This window comes from Abramis brama (assembly GCF_963993115.1).
Source record: "Abramis brama genome assembly, chromosome: 7".
NCBI lineage: Eukaryota > Metazoa > Chordata > Actinopteri > Cypriniformes > Leuciscidae > Abramis > Abramis brama.
This window is the reverse complement of record NC_139969.1, coordinates 15,262,346-15,283,439: the sequence shown is the minus strand read 5'-3', so window position 1 is coordinate 15,283,439 and position 21,094 is coordinate 15,262,346. Positions and strand designations below refer to the sequence as shown.

Genomic DNA, 21,094 nt, shown 5'->3' with positions numbered 1-21,094 from the left:
TTTTTATCCCCAGCAATACAGACACTACACACTAGTTTGCCGTAGTCTCTCTCCCCCTTTCCCATATAATCAGTGGCCTTACATCTGGTCTCTCCATGCCAATTACTGCAATGAGAAACAGGAGTTAGTCGCTGCACTTGACTCACCGCTCGTCTCCTGACTCCCTCTCTGTGTTAACATTTACACTATTTATTATAGAATTTTGTGAATAAATTGATTCTTCAGAATCACTATTTCATGATCTGAAGAGGATGTTAAAACTGTCTTGGCTGAGATTCAGCTCATGAGTTTTTGTATGTGGTTTGACTTCAGTTTTGTCACAGTGGGCTTCAGAGCGCAGTAATACACAGCAGAGTCAGACACACACACATCCTTGATCATCAGAATGACAGAGTATTAATCTGCATGTAAGATAAAACTCATAGATTGCAGGACTTTTGGAAAAACTACAAAATGAAAAGACAGCGTCTCTTCTGTCTCACTTTAAGTCATACAGCGCCACCTCCTGGCAAAACTGTTTTCTGTACAATTTCAGTCATATGGGAGATGTGTACCTTTGACTATATGAATGTATGTGTTTATTGTTTCAGCAAAAGGAGAGACTGTGATGATGCATTGACATTTAAGACCAGATGAAGCAAGTGTTTAGAGCTTCATCTTGAATGATGGCATGGGAGGTTTTTGTATGATGCTGTTAGATTTCCTGTCACTGTGGGCTTCAGGGCACAGTAATACATGGCAGAATCTGCCTGTACAGCAGAGGAGATCTTCAGATCCACTCGTTTAATATCTTGACGAACTTCAGCAGAAAATCTGTCTGGTCTATCGTCACTCATAGCTCCATGTTGCAAGATGTAAAGGAGGAACTCCGGTTTGGATCTGGGATATTGTCTGTACCATTGTAAACTCTGTACATTACCCGTATGGTCTTCGTAACTGCAGGACAGAGTAACAGTGTCACCAACAAGTCTATTTTCATCCCCTGACAAGGGTTTTATTGGATCTGCCTCTGTGTGGCCTATAATGAAGAATAAACGCCTGGTTAGATCAATCAAACAGTTACTAACCGTAGAAAGTAGCAATAAATACGTAATATTTATCTTACCAATAAATGTCCAAAACAAACTGAGGAGAGTGAAAATAATCATGATAGCAGATATCTGAAGAAGAATCTGAAAGACTTGAGTATCATTCAGACTGGATGCCTTTGAGTTCTGACAACCTCCTTCAGATGAAAATGCTTCTACATCATGATATTAAGCTCCGCCTTCTGGAAAAATGATTTACTTCTGTAATGGAGTCTTTATGCTTAAACCAGTTCATATCTCTGGCAGTGTGTATCAAAGAAAAGGCCAAAGACTGTAATACTTTCTTAAACTTCAGCTGAAAACATTAAACGGTGGAGACATTTCTCTCTCAAATATGTGTTTGAATCGCACACGCAAAATAATGACACTTACCCCCGGGTTCACAGAAAAGACTTAAGCTGGTCCCAGACTAAAATGCATGTTTGAGCTGTTTTAACTGAAAACAACTTGCACTGACATACAGTGAGGAAAATAAGTATTTGAACACCCTGCTATTTTGCAAGTTCTCCCACTTAGAAATCATGGAGGGGTCTGAAATTGTCATCGTAGGTGCATGTCCACTGTGAGAGACATAATCTAAAAAAAAAAAATCCAGAAATCACAATGTATGATTTTTTAACTATTTATTTGTAAGATACAGCTGCAAATAAGTATTTGAACACCTGAGAAAATCAATGTTAATATTTGGTACAGTAGCCTTTGTTTGCAATTACAGAGGTCAAACGTTTCCTGTAGTTTTTCACCAGGTTTGCACACACTGCAGGAGGGATTTTGGCCCACTCCTCCACACAGATCTTCTCTAGATCAGTCAGGTTTCTGGGCTGTCGCTGAGAAACACGGAGTTTGAGCTCCCTCCAAAGATTATCTAATGGGTTTAGGTCTGGAGACTGGCTAGGCCACGCCAGAACCTTGATATGCTTCTTACAGAGCCACTCCTTGGTTATCCTGGCTGTGTGCTTCGGGTCATTGTCATGTTGGAAGACCCAGCCTCGACCCATCTTCAATGCTCTAACTGAGGGAAGGAGGTTGTTCCCCAAAATCTCGCAATACATGGCCCCGGTCATCCTCTCCTTAATACAGTGCAGTCGCCCTGTCCCATGTTCAGAAAAACACCCCCAAAGCATGATGCTACCACCCCCATGCTTCACAGTAGGGATGGTGTTCTTGGGATGGTACTCATCATTCTTCTTCCTCCAAACACGTTTAGTGGAATTATGACCAAAAAGTTCTATTTTGGTCTCATCTGACCACATGACTTTCTCCCATGACTCCTCTGGATCATCCAAATGGTCATTGGCAAACTTAAGACGGGCCTTGACATGTGCTGGTTTAAGCAGGGGAACCTTCCGTGCCATGCATGATTTCAAACCATGACGTCTTAGTGTATTACCAACAGTAACCTTGGAAACGGTGGTCCCAGCTCTTTTCAGGTCATTGACCAGCTCCTCCCGTGTAGTTCTGGGCTGATTTCTCACCTTTCTTAGGATCATTGAGACCCCACGAGGTGAGATCTTGCATGGAGCCCCAGTCCGAGGGAGATTGACAGTCATGTTTAGCTTCTTCCATTTTCTAATGATTGCTCCAACAGTGGACCTTTTTTCACCAAGCTGCTTGGCAATTTCCCCGTAGCCCTTTCCAGCCTTGTGGAGGTGTACAATTTTGTCTCTAGTGTCTTTGGACAGCTCTTTGGTCTTGGCCATGTTAGTAGTTGGATTCTTACTGATTGTATGGAGTGGACAGGTGTCTCTAATTTAGGATAATAAATGGAGTGGAGGTGGACATTTTAAAGGCAGACTAACAGGTCTTTGAGGGTCAGAATTCTAGCTGATAGACAGGTGTTCAAATACTTATTTGCAGCTGTATCATACAAATAAATAGTTAAAAAAATCATATATTGTGATTTCTGGATTTTTTTTTTTTTTTGATTATGTCTCTCACAGTGGACATGCACCTACGATGACAATTTCAGACCCCTCCATGATTTCCAAGTGGGAGAACTTGCAAAATAGCAGGGTGTTCAAATACTTATTTTCCTCACTGTATATTAAAATATGTCACTGCCATTGTTCTATGTCAAGATGCACCAGTAATGTTTTTTTGTTTTTTTCTACGGCATGTTTATAAAAGCTACTTAAACGTCCTAATTTAACTAAGGCCTACTCCTGGCTTAATCTGAGTGGTCATCATATCTTTTTTCACTGTTTTTAATGAACATTTTGAAAAAATATTCCTTGTAGCACCACACTAAATTTGAGGAATTAAAAAAACAGCATGTATAATAAAAATACAAATGAATAAGGATTAGACCATGTTGAAAAAATTATTTTAGATGGAGTTTGGCATGTCACACCACAGGAGAAAATGTGTTTCTGTGTTGCATGCTTTCCTGTCACTGATACAGCAGCAGAGGAGATCTCCAGATACACGTTTATTATTATGAAGACTGATGGACATATGCAGTTGAGGTGGACTTGCTGGCACTAAAACCTTTTGGATTTATCAATCAAGACCAATACATGTGCTTTTTAAGCAACATTGAAAAGCATGGCTAATATGCAGGAAGTTTCGTTATGTACTGAGGAAAAGGGTTTCCGGTCACTGTGGGCTCCAGGGCACAATAATACTGTGCAGAGTCTGTTACTTTAGCAGGGCTGATTTCCAGTTCCATGAGCTTTCTGTGTTTGTCAACTTTAGCAGAAAACCAGTGGGCTGATGGATCTGCTTTAACTGGATCTCCAGATTCAGTCATGTAGAGAAGGAATTCTGGTTTGGATCTCTGACGATACCACAGTAGATTGTAAACAACACCACTGTAGTTACAGGAGAGAGTAACACTGTTACCATCTTGAGCTTCTTTTTCAGAACCATGAGATGTTATTAGATCACCAAGAGAGTCTCCTGAAGAAAAAAAAAACATACTAAATTCACTATTATGATCAGATAAATGCAATATTAACATTTTTAAATCAAAAGATGTGGTGATAAAGAAAATAAATGAATCTCACCTGTACTGATAATATTACAAGTGCACAGAGCAGCATGATGGAATGAAATGACAAACTCAGATGTGTCTTTTCTTCACTGGAACACTGTGATTTAAGTCTGGAGCTCCACCCTGTGGCAAGATTTGATCTTCCATGATGAGTCTTGAGCTCTTTGTGTACATGAGGACTACAGAAATGAGAAGAACACACTCTTCTGGGTGAAAACAAACACATTCATGAATCACAGACGACTTGCAGTATCAGTAAAAATTTTGTCCATTGGCTGCAAGGAATGTGCACATAGACACATAAGGAAAATTCATTTTAAATGCAAGCAAGAAAAAAATCATTGTTTGATAGTGCTACTCACCCCAGATATATAAAAATATGATCACAATGGCACTTCTCCAGAGTGCCATCATACACAATTGAAATGACCAACTATTGCCTAAAAGCAAAGATGTTGTGATCCTCTTCCTCTTTCTGCATCTGTTAAAGCAGCAATACATTCAAGTCATTTGATCTGACTGCTAGGAGGAGCCTGTGCTACAGTATTAGCCAATGACGACTGTAGATTATGTAATATGTACTATCACTTAATTTTTTTTATAGGCTATAGTAATGAATCTCAGGATGTATGTATGTATCCATGTATTCGATTAGCTTATATCACTTTTTATTCACTGAAAATGACAGTACAGTATCTTATTACACTACGCTTAAGAGCGCTTGATTCTGACTGGTTAGTCGTGGCATGCAGCATCAGTCTAATATTTCCTTATGTATCATCCAGCAACACTGTATATCAGTCCGCTTATCTGAGTAACTGAAACCGGCGCTTCATAAGTTCAAATTCATTTAACAGTTGTTACATGCGAGAACTGCAGCCATTAAAAATAAATTCCTCATCCAGATTAACATAGATTATAACAGTCTAATAAATCTTCCAGTGCAGAAATGTTTGCAGATGTTACACACATACAGTGGAAGCTTAAATTAATATTTCCCTCCAACATCTCAGATTATGCCACACTGTGGCCAATTTCTGAAATTACACTGTTTTTATAGATTTAAAAAAATAAAGTGATGGCAGCTCCTGTTTGACTTTTAAAGTTTTTATCTTTTTTAACTTTTGAACAGTACAAAAAAATATGTATATATTAATTTTTTTTAATTTGTAATTTTTTTTAATATGGTCACATATGAATGTAGAAAACATGTGGTTTTGCATTTGCTGCGGAGAAGTTTGAATTATATTCGAGCAAGACAATGTTCTGTTAGTTTTTCAGTGTGAGACATTTAATGGTCAAGAATAACCAATAATAGTATTGTTTATGTAAACCAAATGTTAACTGAAAGTTTTGTCAAGGTAATCTCCATAGTCATAATGATTGAAATATAGTAGTAATTAAAGAAGTAGAAATTAAGATGTGCACTGAAAGGAACCTCATGAAACGTGATATCCTGAACATTTTGTTGTTTCTTTGACGTTTTATAACAGGCCTAATTCAACCTCACACAGGTGTTACCACATATTTTATTACATTAGATTGGGGTTTTGATTGTGGTTTTCACTAGATTTGTTCAAAGTGAAAAGAGCTTCAGGTTTTTGTATGACACGTTTCATGTTTTGTATCACTGGGCTTCAACTCTCAGAGCACAATAATAGAGAGCTGAATCTGACAGACGTACATCAGTAATAGTGAGTTCAGTGGATGTTCGTGATGTAGTCGACTGAAACTGAGGGTCAGAGGTGTGTGCATAATAAGCATTATCACTCAATGATCGTGCACCTTTGCGTAATAAATATTGTGGTTCTTTGTTTGGATACTGTCTGTACCAGTAAAGCTGAACATATTCACTACTTGAACTGTATGAGCAGCTCAGCTTGACAGTTTCTGTTTCTTTAGAGTTTTTTTCTGTCCCTTTATCTGGCTCAATGTTGTCTCCAGTCACCAAACCTGTCAACAATAAAAATAAAAATAAAAATGATTTGTGAAAGCAAAATTGACAAAATACTTTTGCAAACACATTTCAAATAATGTTTTATAAGAATACAAATTACTAAAGTAAAATAAATTTTGCCTTTGGGGTTTGAGAATTAAAAACAAAGTATTTATTTATGTACAGAATTTCATTAATTATTTAATAATTAATGTACCTGTTCCCACAATGAGAATAAGTATGAGGCATCTGTCCATGTTGAATCAGATCAGCTCAGTTCTCTGTTGAGGCTCTCAGTTCTCTGAGCTGTAAGTCACTGAAGATCACACAGAAACACACACAGGAACTTCCTCCTCACTGAACTTCCTGCTGCTGTTTATGATTGTCATTTAACTTTAACTACACAATTTATATTTTATTTATTAGACAATTTTTTGTATAGAAAGATGTTTGAAGATTTACAACACATGTAACATGAGAAGCAAGTTATTTAAACTGTCTTGATGGAGTTCAGCTCTCTCATGGTGTGTGTAACATGAAAGTGGTGATGATGATGCAGAGTGTATTTGAATTTCTACAAAAAGTATTCTAAGGATCTCCTCAATAAGTGCCACAATAAAGTCCATCTATTGGCCAGTGAAATACACTGTATTCTGTACACTGACCTTTATACCAAAGTTCTTAATTTATTAAGGCAAAATGGCTTAAATATTTAATGGCTGTTTTTTACTTTGTCTAATTTTCTCATATCATAAGCATATATGAAGAATTTGTCATTTTTATAGGGTTATGTTTTCTTTTATATAGCTAAGTATCATATAAAATAATATTGTAGTATGAATGACTGTATCTCTGAATGTGTGAACACTGCCGTCCTGTGGCAGACATGTACTGTACTGCACTAAATATTGCACATGAGACTCATGTGAGATGTTTTATTGTTTGTTTGACAGTTTTCTGAATTACATAAAGGGCAAGTGAATAGTGATTTAATGTATCTCTAATTGAATGTAATGTAATTTTTTCACATCGCCACACAAATTTACACCTTACAATTAAAACAAAAGAAAAGAAATCTGTGTCTACCTTTTGTTTTGGTACCTGTGATTTATTAAATGTTTCTATTACTTTTATGACATCATAGTGTAATTGTCAGTTACAGTTTCTTTCTATCTATCTTCATCTCTGTCTCTGTGTTTTTCCTCTCGTCTCTCATTATAACAGGTTTTTGTACAGTGTTTCTGTGTTTCCTGTGACTGTGGGCTGCAGAGCACAGTAATACACAGCAGAGTCTGATACTGTAGCAGAGGAGATCTCCAGATACACATGGTTTTGTTCCCTTTTTTCGACTTTAACAGAGAATCTTGGATCATCAGACACCTTAGCTTCTTTTGCAGCACTGTAGATGAGTTCAAGAAATTCAGGTTTTGATCTTCCATACTGACGATACCAGTGGAGATAATCTGAAGCTCCAGAGGCAGAAAAACTACAGGATAATGTAACACTTGAGCCCTCCTCAGCAAAAACATCAGTTTTGTTTGGTTTGATGACATTTCCAAATACAGCAGCTGAAACAGAAAATAAACAATTTTACTTTTTAGTGAGATGTTTTTTAGGAAAATTTATGTTTCACAAACAAAACAATATCTATCTATCTATCTATCTATCTATCTATCTATCTATCTATCTATCTATCTATCTATCTATCTATCTATCTATCTATCTATCTATCTATCTATCTAAATAGCACCTACCAACTGAGGCACAGAACAGAATAACTGAAAGATGATCCATTGTTCAAGTGTTCACTGTGAGAAGAGTCAGACTGAATCGTTTCGTCCTCAGTCTCTTTCAGACACGATGAGATCATGTCAGATCTGTGAACTCTGAGTCCCTCCTCTCTGAGCAACATCATGTCTATATTTCACACATGGGGAACAGAAGAAAGAGCCAATCACACTCATCAGTGTTTTCTCTTGTTTTCTCTGTGCTATTAATGTGTTTATGTGTGATTTTGGAATATGTTTGTGATGAGATTCATTGTAAGGAAGAACTCGGCTGTGGCAAATTTGTAAATTATTTTATTGAACATTCTTTAATAAAGCAACAGTTAAAATAGTTGTCTGGGTTTTTTTTTTTTTTTTTTTTAACAATACACACTACACACTAGTTTGCCGTAGTCTCTCTCCCCCTTTCCCACATAGTCAGCGGCCTTACATCTGGTCTCTCCATGCCAATTACTGCAATGAGAAACAGGAGTTAGTCGCTGCACTTGACTCACCGCTCGTCTCCTGACTCCCTCTCTGTGTTAACATTTACACTATTTATTATAGAATTTTGTGAATAAATTGATTCTTCAAAAGCACTATTTCATGATCTGAAGAGGATGTTAAACTGTCTTGGCTGAGATTCAGCTCATGAGTTTTTGTATGTGGTTTGACTTCAGTTTTGTCACAGTGGGCTTCAGAGCGCAGTAATACACAGCAGAGTCAGACACACACACATCCTTGATCATCAGAATGACGAGTATTAAGTCATACAGCGCCATCTACTGGCAAAACTGTTTTCTGTACAATTTCATTCATATTGGAGATGTGTACCTTTGACTATATGAATGTATGTGTTTATTGTTTCAGCAAAAGGAGAGACTATTGTGGTGATGATGCACTGGCATTTAAGACCAGATGAAGCAAGTGTTTAGAGCTTCATCTTGAATGATGGCATGGGAGGTTTTTGTATGATGCTGTTAGATTTCCTGTCACTGTGGGCACCAGGGCACAGTAATACATGGCAGAATCTGCCTGTACAGCAGAGGAGATCTTCAGATCCACTCGTTTAATATCTTGACGAACTTCAGCAGAAAATCTGTCTGGTCTATCGTCACTCATAGCTCCATGTGGGAAGATGTAAAGGAGGAACTCCGGTTTGGATCTGGGATATTGTCTGTACCATTGTAAACTCTGTACATTACCCGTATAGTCTTTGTAACTGCAGGACAGAGTAACAGTGTCACCAACAAGTTTATTTTCATCCCCTGACAAGGGTTTTATTACATCTGCCTCTGTGTGGCCTATAATGAAGAATAAATGCCTGGTTAGATCAATCAAACAGTTACTAACCGTAGAAAGTAGCAGTAAATACGTAATATTTATCTTACCAATAAATGTCCAAAACAAACTGAGGAGAGTGAAAATAATCATGATAGCAGATATCTGAAGAAGAATCTGAAAGACTTGAGTATCATTCAGACTGGATGCCTTTGAGTTCTGACAACCTCCTTCAGATGAAAATGCTTCTACATCATGATATTAAGCTCCGCCTTCTGGCAAAATGATTTACTTCTGTAATGGAGTCTTTATGCTTAAACCAGTTCATGTTCAAAGTCTCTGGCAGCGTGTGTCAAAGAAAAGGCCAAAGACTGTAATACTTTCTTAAACTTCAGCTGAAAACATTAAACGGTGGAGACATTTCTCTCTCAAATATGCGTTTGAATCGCACACGCAAAATAATGACACTTACCCCCGGGTTCACAGAAAAGACTTAAGCTGGTCCCAGACTAAAATGCATGTTTGAGCCGTTTTAACTGAAAACAACTTGCACTGACATATATTAAAGTATTAAAATATGTCAGTGCCATTGTTCTGTGTCAAGATGCACTAGTAATGTTTTTTTCTTCTTTTTTTTTTTCTAAGGCATGTTTATAAAAGCTATATGTCCTGATTTAACTAAGGCCTGCTCCTGACTTAATCTGAGTGGTCATCATATATTTTTTCACTATTTTTAATGAACATTTTGAACAAATATTCCTTGTAGCACCACACTAAATTTGAGGTATTAAAAAACAGCATGTATAATACAAATACAAATGAATAAGAATTAGACCATGTTGAAAAAATACTTTTAGATTGAGTTTGGCATGTCACACCACAGGAGAAAATGTGTTTCAGTGTTGCATGCTTTCCTGTCACTGTGGGGTCCAGAGCGCAGTAATACACTGAGTCTGATACAGCAGCAGAGGAGATCTCCAGATACACACGTTTGTTATTATGGAGACTGATGGACATATGCAGTTGAGGTGGACTTGCTGGCACTAAAACTTTTTGGATTTATCAATCAAGACCAATACATGTGCTTTTTAAGCAACAATGAAAAGCATGGCTAATCTGCAGGAAGATTATGTACTGAGGAAAAGGGTTTCCTGTCACTCTGGGCACCAGGGCACAATAATACTGTGCAGAGTCTGTTACTTTAGCAGGGCTGATTTCCAGTTCCATGAGTTTTCTGTGTTTGTCAACTTCAGCAGAAAACCAGTGGGCTGATGGATCTGCTTTAACTGGATCTCCAGATTCAGTCATGTAGAGAAGGAGTTCTGGTTTGGATCTCTGATACTGACGATACCACAGTAGATTGTAAACAGCACCACTGTAGTTACAGGAGAGAGTAACACTGTTACCATCTTGAGCTTCTTTTTCAGAACCATGAGAAGTTATTAGATCACCAAGAGAGTCTCCTGAAGAAAAAAAAACATACTAAATTCACTATTGTGATGAGATAAATGTAATATTAACATGTTTAAATCAAAAGATGTGGTGATAAAGAAAATAAATGAATCTCACCTGCTAGTACTGATAATATTACATGTGCACAGAGCAGCATGATGGAGAGAAATGACAAACTCAGATGTGTCTTTTCTTCACTGGAACACTGTGATTTAAGTCTGGAGCTCCACCCTGTGGCAAGATTTGATCTTCCATGATGAGTCTTGAGCTCTTTGTGTACATGAGGACTAAAGAAATGAGAAGAACACCCTCTTCTGGATGAAAACAAACACATTCATGAATCACAGAGGACTTGCAGTATCAGTATTTTTACCCTCTAAAAAGACTGTCACTATAAAGGTTCTCACATGCATCCATCTTAAAGCTGTTCTCAAGATTTATAGATTTTTAGTTGTTAGATAGTGGGAAAAATTTAACAAAATAAATTTGTAAAAACATTAATTAAGTTATTGGAACTTTCTTTAAAAAAAGATACAAACTGAAATGTTTATATATATATATATATATATTCTTGACACAAATATATATTTTTAAGAACTGTTCACTGAAAGATTTGGTAACACTTTATATTACGACCCGCAAACAACTGCGTAAGTAAACCGAAATTACGGTGTACGTTTCTGTAATTATAGTGTACTTCCGTGTAGGTATAAGGGAACGATATGTTAAGTTTTTGGTAATAAAGGGGTACAACCAGATATACAAGCAAATTATTTATAATGTAATTATTTTAAAACTAACAGGTACCTATTCTGTTAATATATTCCAGGCAAAAATTGTACGTCTGTTGTATATAAAAGTTTTTATCACATTTCTAGCAAAATATGTTCTTGTGGAATGTAGTTACAGGGTAATTTTGACATCTGTGGGTTGTAAATTAAACATATATATATATATATATATATATATATATATATATATATATATATATGGCTGTATGTAAGCACAGTATGATAAAAATTGAATTTATTGGCTTTTCTTACTAAACTACTTAACGTTAAGCCAAAAAAAATTAGTTTCTGCTATGATTTTAATTTAGAATGTACCATGTAGTACTTACTTACCTTATCACATTGTATTGCAATGACACTTAAATGTCAGGGCAAATATACTGTGTAATTAAAACGTTTTTTTTGTTTTGTTTTCTTAATAAGAGTACCTTTCTCTGTAATTACTGTGCAAATAGTGTTGTTTCGTATTGTTACATAGTAAATAGTGTTTGTTACCCGTTTCAACTGTGTAGTTACAGGGTAAGTGCAACTCCTGCGGGCTATAAATTAAAGTGGCGCTTGTTACCCCCTTGTTCTGTGTAATTACAGGGTAAGTGTAACTCCTGCGGGCTGTAAATTAAAGTGGCGCTTGTTACCCCCTTGTTCTGTGTAGTTACAGGGTAAGTGTAACTCTTGCGGGCTGTAAATTAAAGTGGTGCTTGTTACCCCCTTGTTCTGTGTAGTTACAGGGTAAGTGCAATAAATATACAATAAGGAATCCCATTTAATTTCTGACTTTTATTTTACAAAAAAAATTCAAAACACCTTTTCATCTTAATAAAACACTGTCTTTTCTACAGTATACTCAAACAACAAAGTAACACATTATATCCCCCCCTTTTATTTGCTTCTCTTGCTTTTCTTCTTCTTTCTTTTCTTGCTCTTCTTTTTCTTAACTTCCACTGGGGACTCTGAAGTTGAGGAGTTGATGGAGTCCCATTGGACTTGCTGCACTGCAAAAATATGAATATAGATGTTCTTAGCAAGCTACACCTTCAATTTTAAGTTGTCGAAAAACATTTTGTGCCACCTGATATTACTGTAGTAACTGTAATTTTGAAGAAAACACATTTTGGTGAAGTTTGAGGCAGATCATGGGGGGGTTGTGATATTTTATAGTGATAATGACTGTAGTGCAGCAGAAAATGTTTTTAAAAAAGGCATAGTTGTTCTGACAGCAACAAAAAACAAAAAAGCATGAAACACAAACCTGAGGGCTGTGGCACTATAGGAACAGTATCTTTGTGCCATTGCAGATGGGAAAGCAGACTTCATCATTTCCTTTTTCAAAAAATCACACTCATCTTTGAGCAAGGTGATCTCTGCTTTAAGAGTGATAATCTTATCTTTGAAAGAAAAAAGAAAAAAGAAAGGTTAGACGTTTAAATTTTAAAGGGCTTTTCCAGGGCTTATACTTGTGACCACTTTCCTAATTTTTAAAACATCAAATTGAAGAACTAAACATCACTGGTACTGTACATTATAAATGCACTTGTTAATATGTCCAAACACAATTCATCAAGTTCCGTTGAAGCAATGTTCTTGTACCTAATTTATAAACAAACTTATTGCATTACACATTAATGTTGGAATGATAATATACATAATAAATATGAAGTTGTGGCTACATAGCATCATAGACTTCATAAAAATAAATATTGCACATCTATCCACCTTATTTTCGAACGCGGAAGTAAGTGATGTGACGTATTTCCCTTGACGTCTGTTTCAATATTCATGGGAGCATGCATAAAACATGATTTAAACAGTTAGGGTAAAAATTTACTACACCTGCCATGAACCAATGGGAGGATGAAATTAATAAGTGGCCTGATATATCATAAGAAAATATTTAATCATTGTGTGTTGTTGCTCGGGGGTGACGGGTATATTCAATGCGCAATTATATCTTTACAATGGGAAAGTCAGTCGAGTGTTTTTACATGAAATATACCAAGACCTTTTTAACTTTTTCAGGCATATGTTTAAAATGTCACAAATATTCAGTATTGTTTTTGTTTTAGGAAATTATTTGCTTATTAAAAAAATGTTTTTCCCATTTAAAACATAACAAAAGTACACGTAAACACATTAAAGGAGAACTCCGGTCAATTTTAACATTGAGCTAATTTTTTTGTAAATTTGGAGTGCTGTCAGTACAGAGAACAACGACAAAAATCGGTATTGCCTACATCGTGTTATCCTCTTTTTAAAATGTGCACCCTGTTGACTTAAATGGGGCAAGTTTTAAACCTGCTTTTAGCCTCTTAACATCCTTGATGTGTCATTACAAGTGCACAGCCATGTGAGTGATTCCTTCAAAGAGAAAACACGGTGAATGTGACTGCAGTAGATGTTAAAGATATGAATAAAAGTTATGTTAATTCAGCCAGCGCACATAAGTTACCTGTATTTATTTCCTGTTTTCGGTCGAAGTCCACAGTGGACGCGCGTGATCATAGGTAACTAAGCAACAGTGGAGACTCAGACTGAACTCGACAATCGACTACTGTGGACTTCGACCGAAAACAGGAAGTAAATACAGGTATGTGCGCTGGCTGAATTAACATCACTTTTATTCATATACTGCAGTCAGATTCACCGTGTTTTCTCTTTGAAGGAATCACTCACATGGCTGCTTTTTAGCGCAATTTTCCACCGGACAAAATTGCGCTTGTTAACTCATGATTTCTGTTCTGTGCGTCTGTGCGCACCAATCTTGCACTTCTATCTACTCCTCAACCCATAGCCTCAACCAGACCACCTAGAGACTTCGGGTTTTCGGCATTATGTTAAGGAAGGTCTAATCTCGGGAACGCACAAAAAAAAATCCAGGAAAAGATTTACTATCTCTTAGTGTTGTGATCCCATGAGGTGAGAAAATTGCGCTAAAACACTCACCGAGTTTTTATTACTTGTTTGTTTTTTGTTGCTGTCAGAACAACTATGCCTTTTTTTAAAACATTTTCTGCTGCACTACAGTCATTATCACTATAAAATATCACAACCCCCCCATGATCTGCCTCAAACTTCACCAAAATGTGTTTTCTTCAAATTTACAGTTACTACAGTAATATAAGGTGGCACAAAATGTTTTAGAGTGGAGGATTGTTCGAACTTGCTAAGAACATCTATATTCATATTTTTGCAGTGAAGCAAGACCAATGGGACTCCATCAACTCCTCAACTTCAGAGTCCCCAGTGGAAGTTAAGAAAAAGAAGAGCAAGAAAAGAAAGAAGAAAAGCAAGAGAAGCAAATAAAAGGGGGGGGGGGGGGATATAATGTGTTACTTTGTTGTTTGAGTATACTGTAGAAAAGACAGTGTTTTATTAAGATGAAAAAGTGTTTTGAATTTTTTTTGTAAAATAAAAGTCAGAAATTAAATGGGATTCCTTATTGTATATTTACTGCACTTACCCTGTAACTACACAGAACAAGGGGGTAACAAGCGCCACTTTAATTTACAGCCCGCAGGAGTTACACTTACCCTGTAATTACACAGAACAAGGGGGTAACAAGCGCCACTTTAATTTACAGCCCGCAAGAGTTACACTTACCCTGTAACTACACAGAACAAGGGGGTAACAAGCGCCACTTTAATTTACAGCCCGCAGGAGTTACACTTACCCTGTAATTACACAGAACAAGGGGGTAACAAGCGCCACTTTAATTTACAGCCCGCAGGAGTTGCACTTACCCTGTAACTACACAGAACAAGGGGGTAACAAGCGCCACTTTAATTTACAGCCCGCAGGAGTTACACTTACCCTGTAATTACACAGAACAAGGGGGTAACAAGCGCCACTTTAATTTACAGCCCGCAGGAGTTGCACTTACCCTGTAACTACACAGTTGAAACGGGTAACAAACACTATTTACTATGTAACAATACAAAACAACACTATTTGCACAGTAATAAAAGAGAAAGGTACTCTTATTAAGAAAACAAAACAAAACAAAAACGTTTTAATTACACAGTATATTTGCCCTGACATTTAAGTGTCATTGCAATACAATGTGATAAGGTAAGTAAGTACTACATGGTACATTCTAAATTAAAATCATAGCAGAAACTAATTGTTTTGGCTTAACGTTAAGTAGTTTAGTAAGAAAAGCCAATAAATTCAATTTTTATCATACTGTGCTTACATACAGCCATATATATATATATATATATGTTTAATTTACAACCCACAGATGTCAAAATTACCCTGTAACTACATTGCACAAGAACATATTTTGCTAGAAATGTGATAAAAACTTTTATATACAACAGACATACAATTTTTGCCTGGAATATATTAACATAATAGGTACCTGTTAGTTTTAAAATAATTACATTATAAATAATTTGCTTGTATATCTGGTTGTACCCCTTTATTACCAAAAACTTAACATATTGTTCCCTTATACCTACACGGAGGTACACTATAATTACAGAAACGTACACCGTAATTTCGGTTTACTTACGAAGTTCTTTGCAGGTTGTATATCTGCTTGTTACCCCTTTATTACCCAAAACTTAACATATCGTTCCCTTATACCTAAGTACACTATAATTACAGAAACGTACACAGTAATTTCGGTTTACTTACGCAGTTGTTTGCGGGTCGTAATATAAAGTGTTGCCAAAGATTTTTTGAGGAACCCAATTTTTTTAATTTTTTTTATGGCATTGCTGAAAAAAAAAAACCTTGTAGAACCTGAAGAGTGCATGTTTTTGTTTGGGGGTTTGGAAAAGGAATATAAATTATGTTTACAAAATAATTACAAAGTTGTCCGGCACAAAGAACAAAGAGTTACTTCACTGGACGACCAAATCCACAATTTTGTTCTCTTATAGCCTATTGCAAAATAAACTTTTGCCATCTTTCTTTTTATAGAAAAATAAATGTAAAATGTTGTGGAAGAGATTAAAAAGGAAGAGAGACTAAATAAAATGGTGACCAGTTACAGCAGAGAATATTTTCCTTGCATTTGTTTTATCAAAAAATTTACATTTTAAATTTCAACCTAAAATCTTGCCCACAAACTCATATAATTTTACCATGTACTGTATAAGAACACTAATGTGATCGTAATTATGTTAAAATATGTTTGTTAAAATATTTTTACATTATTTCTAAAGCTATTTTTAAATAATGTCTTGTTTATGAAAAGTATAGGCTACTTGCATTTAGTCAATTCTAATCAGTTCAATCAATTTAATCTGCTCAATCAGCAAACAAGACAGATATTTTGTTCTTTCTCTTTCTTTAGGTTTTTGTACAGTGATGATGTGTTTCCTGTCACTGTGGGCTCCAGGGCCAGGGAGGTGCACAGACATTTTGAGGGGCAGGGGCTCAAGTGAAATAAAGGGCACTTCTCATAATTACGTATTTTTTTTCTTTTTTTAAACAAAAAAGTATATATATTAACGCAACTCTGACTTCCTTTTTAAAAAATTAATTAAAAAAGTTAATTAATTTTATCTTCCTCAAACTCACGCAATTGTTTCATTTTCAAAAGATGTCTACAAAATAATCAGTTCACACAGAAACCATGGTCGCCTTAGTATTCACTAGGTTTATAGAGCAGCAAAGGAAACCATTCCACAATGTGCATGTTTTGAAAACATTTTCTATCCTAGTTTCAAATTTGAAGAGTTCAGATGCAAAAGCCTCTAAGTGCCATCTGAAATTTTCTTCTAAAATGTGCTTCTTTTTTTTTCAAGCTCGTATATTTAAGTTCAGTAATTTAACTTAAATGACAATTAATAGGTAATTTTCATTGCCAGCAATGTGAAATAAGTGAACATAAACATACAAGCTTGATAAAAATGATCATTATAGAAGGAAATTTCAGATGGCACTTAGAGGCTTTTTCATCTGAACTCTTCATATTTAGAATAACCTAAATAACTGCATCAAGCAGAGGGGCGTGTTTTACTAATAATTTGTTTATTTTTGCACAAGGCACTACATTGTTTTAATTATTTTGGTGTTATCAGAATACATAACACTTTAAAATTAAACTTACCAAAATAATTGAGTAAAAATTCAATAAAAGCCAATGTCACGTATGTATTTGTGGTTGTATGGAATACTATTTTATAAAGGTTTAGAGGAAATAAAAAAAAGTTAAATTAGTCATAAATAAAAAGTTAATTTATAAATGTTATTTTTAAAGTTTAATGTTAACTTATTTCTACTCAGTTTTATTTATTAATGTACCAGATGCAGTTACTCAGATTTACTACGTTCTTTAGAGTGTATCCTCCATCTGTTTGCATCTGTAGATTTCTTCTAAATTCACCAATTTAGATTTCTAAATTTCAGGGGGAAAGACTCTTGATGTAAGTCATTACTGGGGACGTTCTGTATGCAAATTAGGCGTCAACTAGTTAAATTGCGCACATTTGCATCTAATTGACAGGGCAATGCAGGTAAATAGGATAAACAAAATAACTAAAGCATATCACCTGGTGGTGATATATGCTTATTTTATTAACTTATTTTATTACATGGCTTGGTTGAATTCCAATGTAGAATGCGGTCTGTTATTTCTTGATAACAGACCGCTGTGCGGAGTATAAGAGTATAACAGACCGTTGCCATGAAAAACAGAGCGTTGCTATGGACTCACAGGATTCTAACCGTAGAGACGGAGCGTACTATTTTCTTTAGCGGAAGGCCGGAAGCAATACAATCGGGTTTAACAATCGGGAGAGGGAGAGGGAGAGGGAGCGCTTCAGAACTCCTGACCTGATATTTAGATATACTATTCTTCAATAAATATATTTGTTTGACAGGGAAGCTGTGCGCAAACAGAAATATATATTATTTTTCAAAAATAATAAAAAAAGCACCCCAGAAAAAAGGGCACTTTCTCTCCAGAAATAAAAAGGGCAGGTGCTCAAGCCCCCTTTGATGTCTATGTGTGCACGTGCCTGTCCAGGGCGCAGTAATACAGAGCAGAGTCTGATACTGTAGCAGAGGAGATCTCCAGATCCACACGTTTTTCACTCATACTCATTTGTCCATCCATTCCAGGGATTCGGGGATTTGCATATGTTACATGTTTTGAGGATGATTCCAGGACGAGGAGCACAAATTCAGGCTTGGAACCAGGATACTGTCGATACCAATGCAGACTGTCTGCACTGCCATTATATTCACATGAGAGAGTGACCGGCTTCCTCTCAGATTCTTCTGCAATGGTCTTATTGACTGCGCAAATGTATCTGCATAGAATAGAAAACATTCATTTAGGAAGAATAACAAGATGAAAATATTCAGAAAATGTAAATCAAATAGCAAATTTTTAAATAATGTTAATTAATTACTATGAACTTACATAACATTAAATGTATTACTATTTCAGCTTTAAACAAAGCTACTTACAGTAGTACTGTATGTCACTTACATTGAGTTACTGAAAACACAAGCAGACAGCACAGGAGCATCATCTTGAACCACGAATGAAAACTGCAGACAGAATTGTGAGATTTTTGTGAGATCCTTCAAAGCTCCACCCAAAACTCACTATCAGTCAAAACATTCAGAGATGTAACGTTATCTGTGTATCAGTGTCAGTGCAAGTTTGAAACAAATACGGTTTAATTAACTGAAGAATAATATTAAAAAATGGGGCTATAATTCTATAACATTCAGATTTTCTGAAAATGCCAGGCTTGCAAATTTATGTAGCCTAAAATCTGCCTCATTTTTTAAGTTTGAAAGCAAAAATAAATGATTAATCTGGGCACATTCTTCTTCTTCTTCTTCTTATTATTATTTTTAATTAATGTGTCCTTGTAATCTTTAATCAAAATATAACTTCCCCTACCTTTTACATTGACATCGCTTCTCTTCATGACTTCGGCGTGAGGGCGGGATCAACCTAACACGAGATCACTGCAATACTTGCCCTCAAAGTTTAGGATGTAACTGGGAATGTTTAATGACATTCTCCATTTTACTGGACACACAGCCTCACATTGCGATGAACATCATTTAGGCTACACTAATTCGAGTAAGTTCTTGTAAGCAGCGACCTTGAGAAAAAACGCGGATGTGTGTGTGGACATGTAACACGTTTTCTTGTTGACGACAATGCGTGCAATCTTGATCGGTTGATTGACAGGTAAAAAAGTATTTTCGGCGATTGATAAACTTAAGGTTGAACTTGAGCCACTGTAGTCACTTGGAATATTTTAACGATGTCTTTACTAACTTTTCTGGGGCGGATGCAATTACCTTGCAGCAGCCTATGAAGAAGAATTTACTACTGACAGAATTTTCATTTTTGGGTGAACTAACCAAAATGCAGTTTTTAAACATCTTTATTGTGAGTGAATCAGTGCAATTAAGAAAATAAGACATTTAAATCACAATTTTGCTACCCTTTTCAACAAAGCTATGTTGAAGTAGTATGGACATGTTTTGGCTCAGAATGCATTTTGAAATCCACAAGGCATTTCACTACATTTAGGCCTATCACACTGTACTTTAATAAAAAAATTGCATTTAAGAAAAATAACATTTAAATGATAATTTTGCTAGAATGTTTTGCTTTGGACATGTTAAAAAATACATCATTGTTTGAGTAATACATTTTCATTTTTATTTTGCAACTTATAAAGCATTAAAATATGTATTTAATTTACATATTAAAACTGGTGTAGGATATGGCAAATGTAAATTAAATGTCATTTTCATTTTGGACCAAACATTTCACTTTTCTGAGTTCATGCACTAAAATAATAATCTGTATAGTAAAAGCAACTGATCAGAAGATGAAGAAGATAGAAACTATTTGAAAGTGATTTATTTTCAACACCATTCATTCGACGACACTCAACGACAAGGAGCAGAAATTCCAGTCCTGATCCAGGATATTGTCGATACCAAATTACACTCTGTACAATGCCATTGCATTTGCATGACAGAATGACTGTTTCCCCCCTCAGTAACTTGTGTTCTGCCCTGCAGTGGTGTTATTGTCTGTGCAAAACATTCATCTGCAAAATGTGTAGAACATATTCATCAAAAAGAATGATAATTGTAAAGTATGAAAAGTCGTGGAAAACTGCATGGTGATTCACAAAAAAAGACATTTGACAATAACAGGTACATTATATTTATATAGTTCTAAATATATTTATATTTAAACCGGTCTCTTACATACCCTGTATTACTGTCAGCAGAAGCAGAGAGCACAGGAACATCATGAATGCACTGTAAAACACCAATGAATATTGAGAAATGACAATTTCTCTTGAATCTTTCTCAAAGCTCCACCCACACATCTCATCATCTGAGGGTTCAATATTAAAATGAAATTGGCTTGGATTATTGAATGTTAAACTTGGAAGTGACAGATTCAATAAGATGTTTTTCTTCAATTATAATGTTCTGTAGAGAGCTGAACAATGTGAATTTAACACTGTTACTTTAAAAAATAGTTAAACTGATTGATATAAAATGTCAAACCACAAACATTCAGATTTTCATTTATATACTGTGTTTTTTATTAAATTTATCCTAGACACCATCAGTAGTTATTTAAACCAACATTCATAAATGAACACCAAATTATAATATTTGTACAGTGCCTTTGCATTTCTTTTCACTGAGGTCTTCAGAGTGCATGTACAGAGCAGAGTTTGTTACTGAAGCATTGAAAAAGTCCAGATCCTCATTGCATAATAATAAGTATTAAAAAAATAACTATAAAAATAAACAAATGCTTACAGACCTATATGAAG

At 35.5% G+C, this 21,094-nt stretch overlaps 1 long non-coding RNA gene and 1 gene segment (V, D, J or C); both read right to left on the bottom strand.

Annotated features, from left to right (window-relative positions):
- Positions 1-3,503: 3,503 nt before the first annotated feature.
- On the bottom strand, positions 3,504-4,253 carry LOC311087059. Its single transcript, XR_014607166.1, has 2 exons — positions 4,094-4,253; positions 3,504-3,986 (listed from the first exon to the last, which is right to left on the bottom strand). It is a non-coding gene; the product is annotated as an uncharacterized lncRNA (long non-coding RNA).
- A 14,005-nt stretch (positions 4,254-18,258) lies between these two features.
- LOC311087087 (T cell receptor alpha variable 26-2-like) lies at positions 18,259-19,201 on the bottom strand. The segment is given in 3 exons: positions 19,181-19,201; positions 18,751-18,812; positions 18,259-18,568 (listed from the first exon to the last, which is right to left on the bottom strand).
- Positions 19,202-21,094: the final 1,893 nt, after the last annotated feature.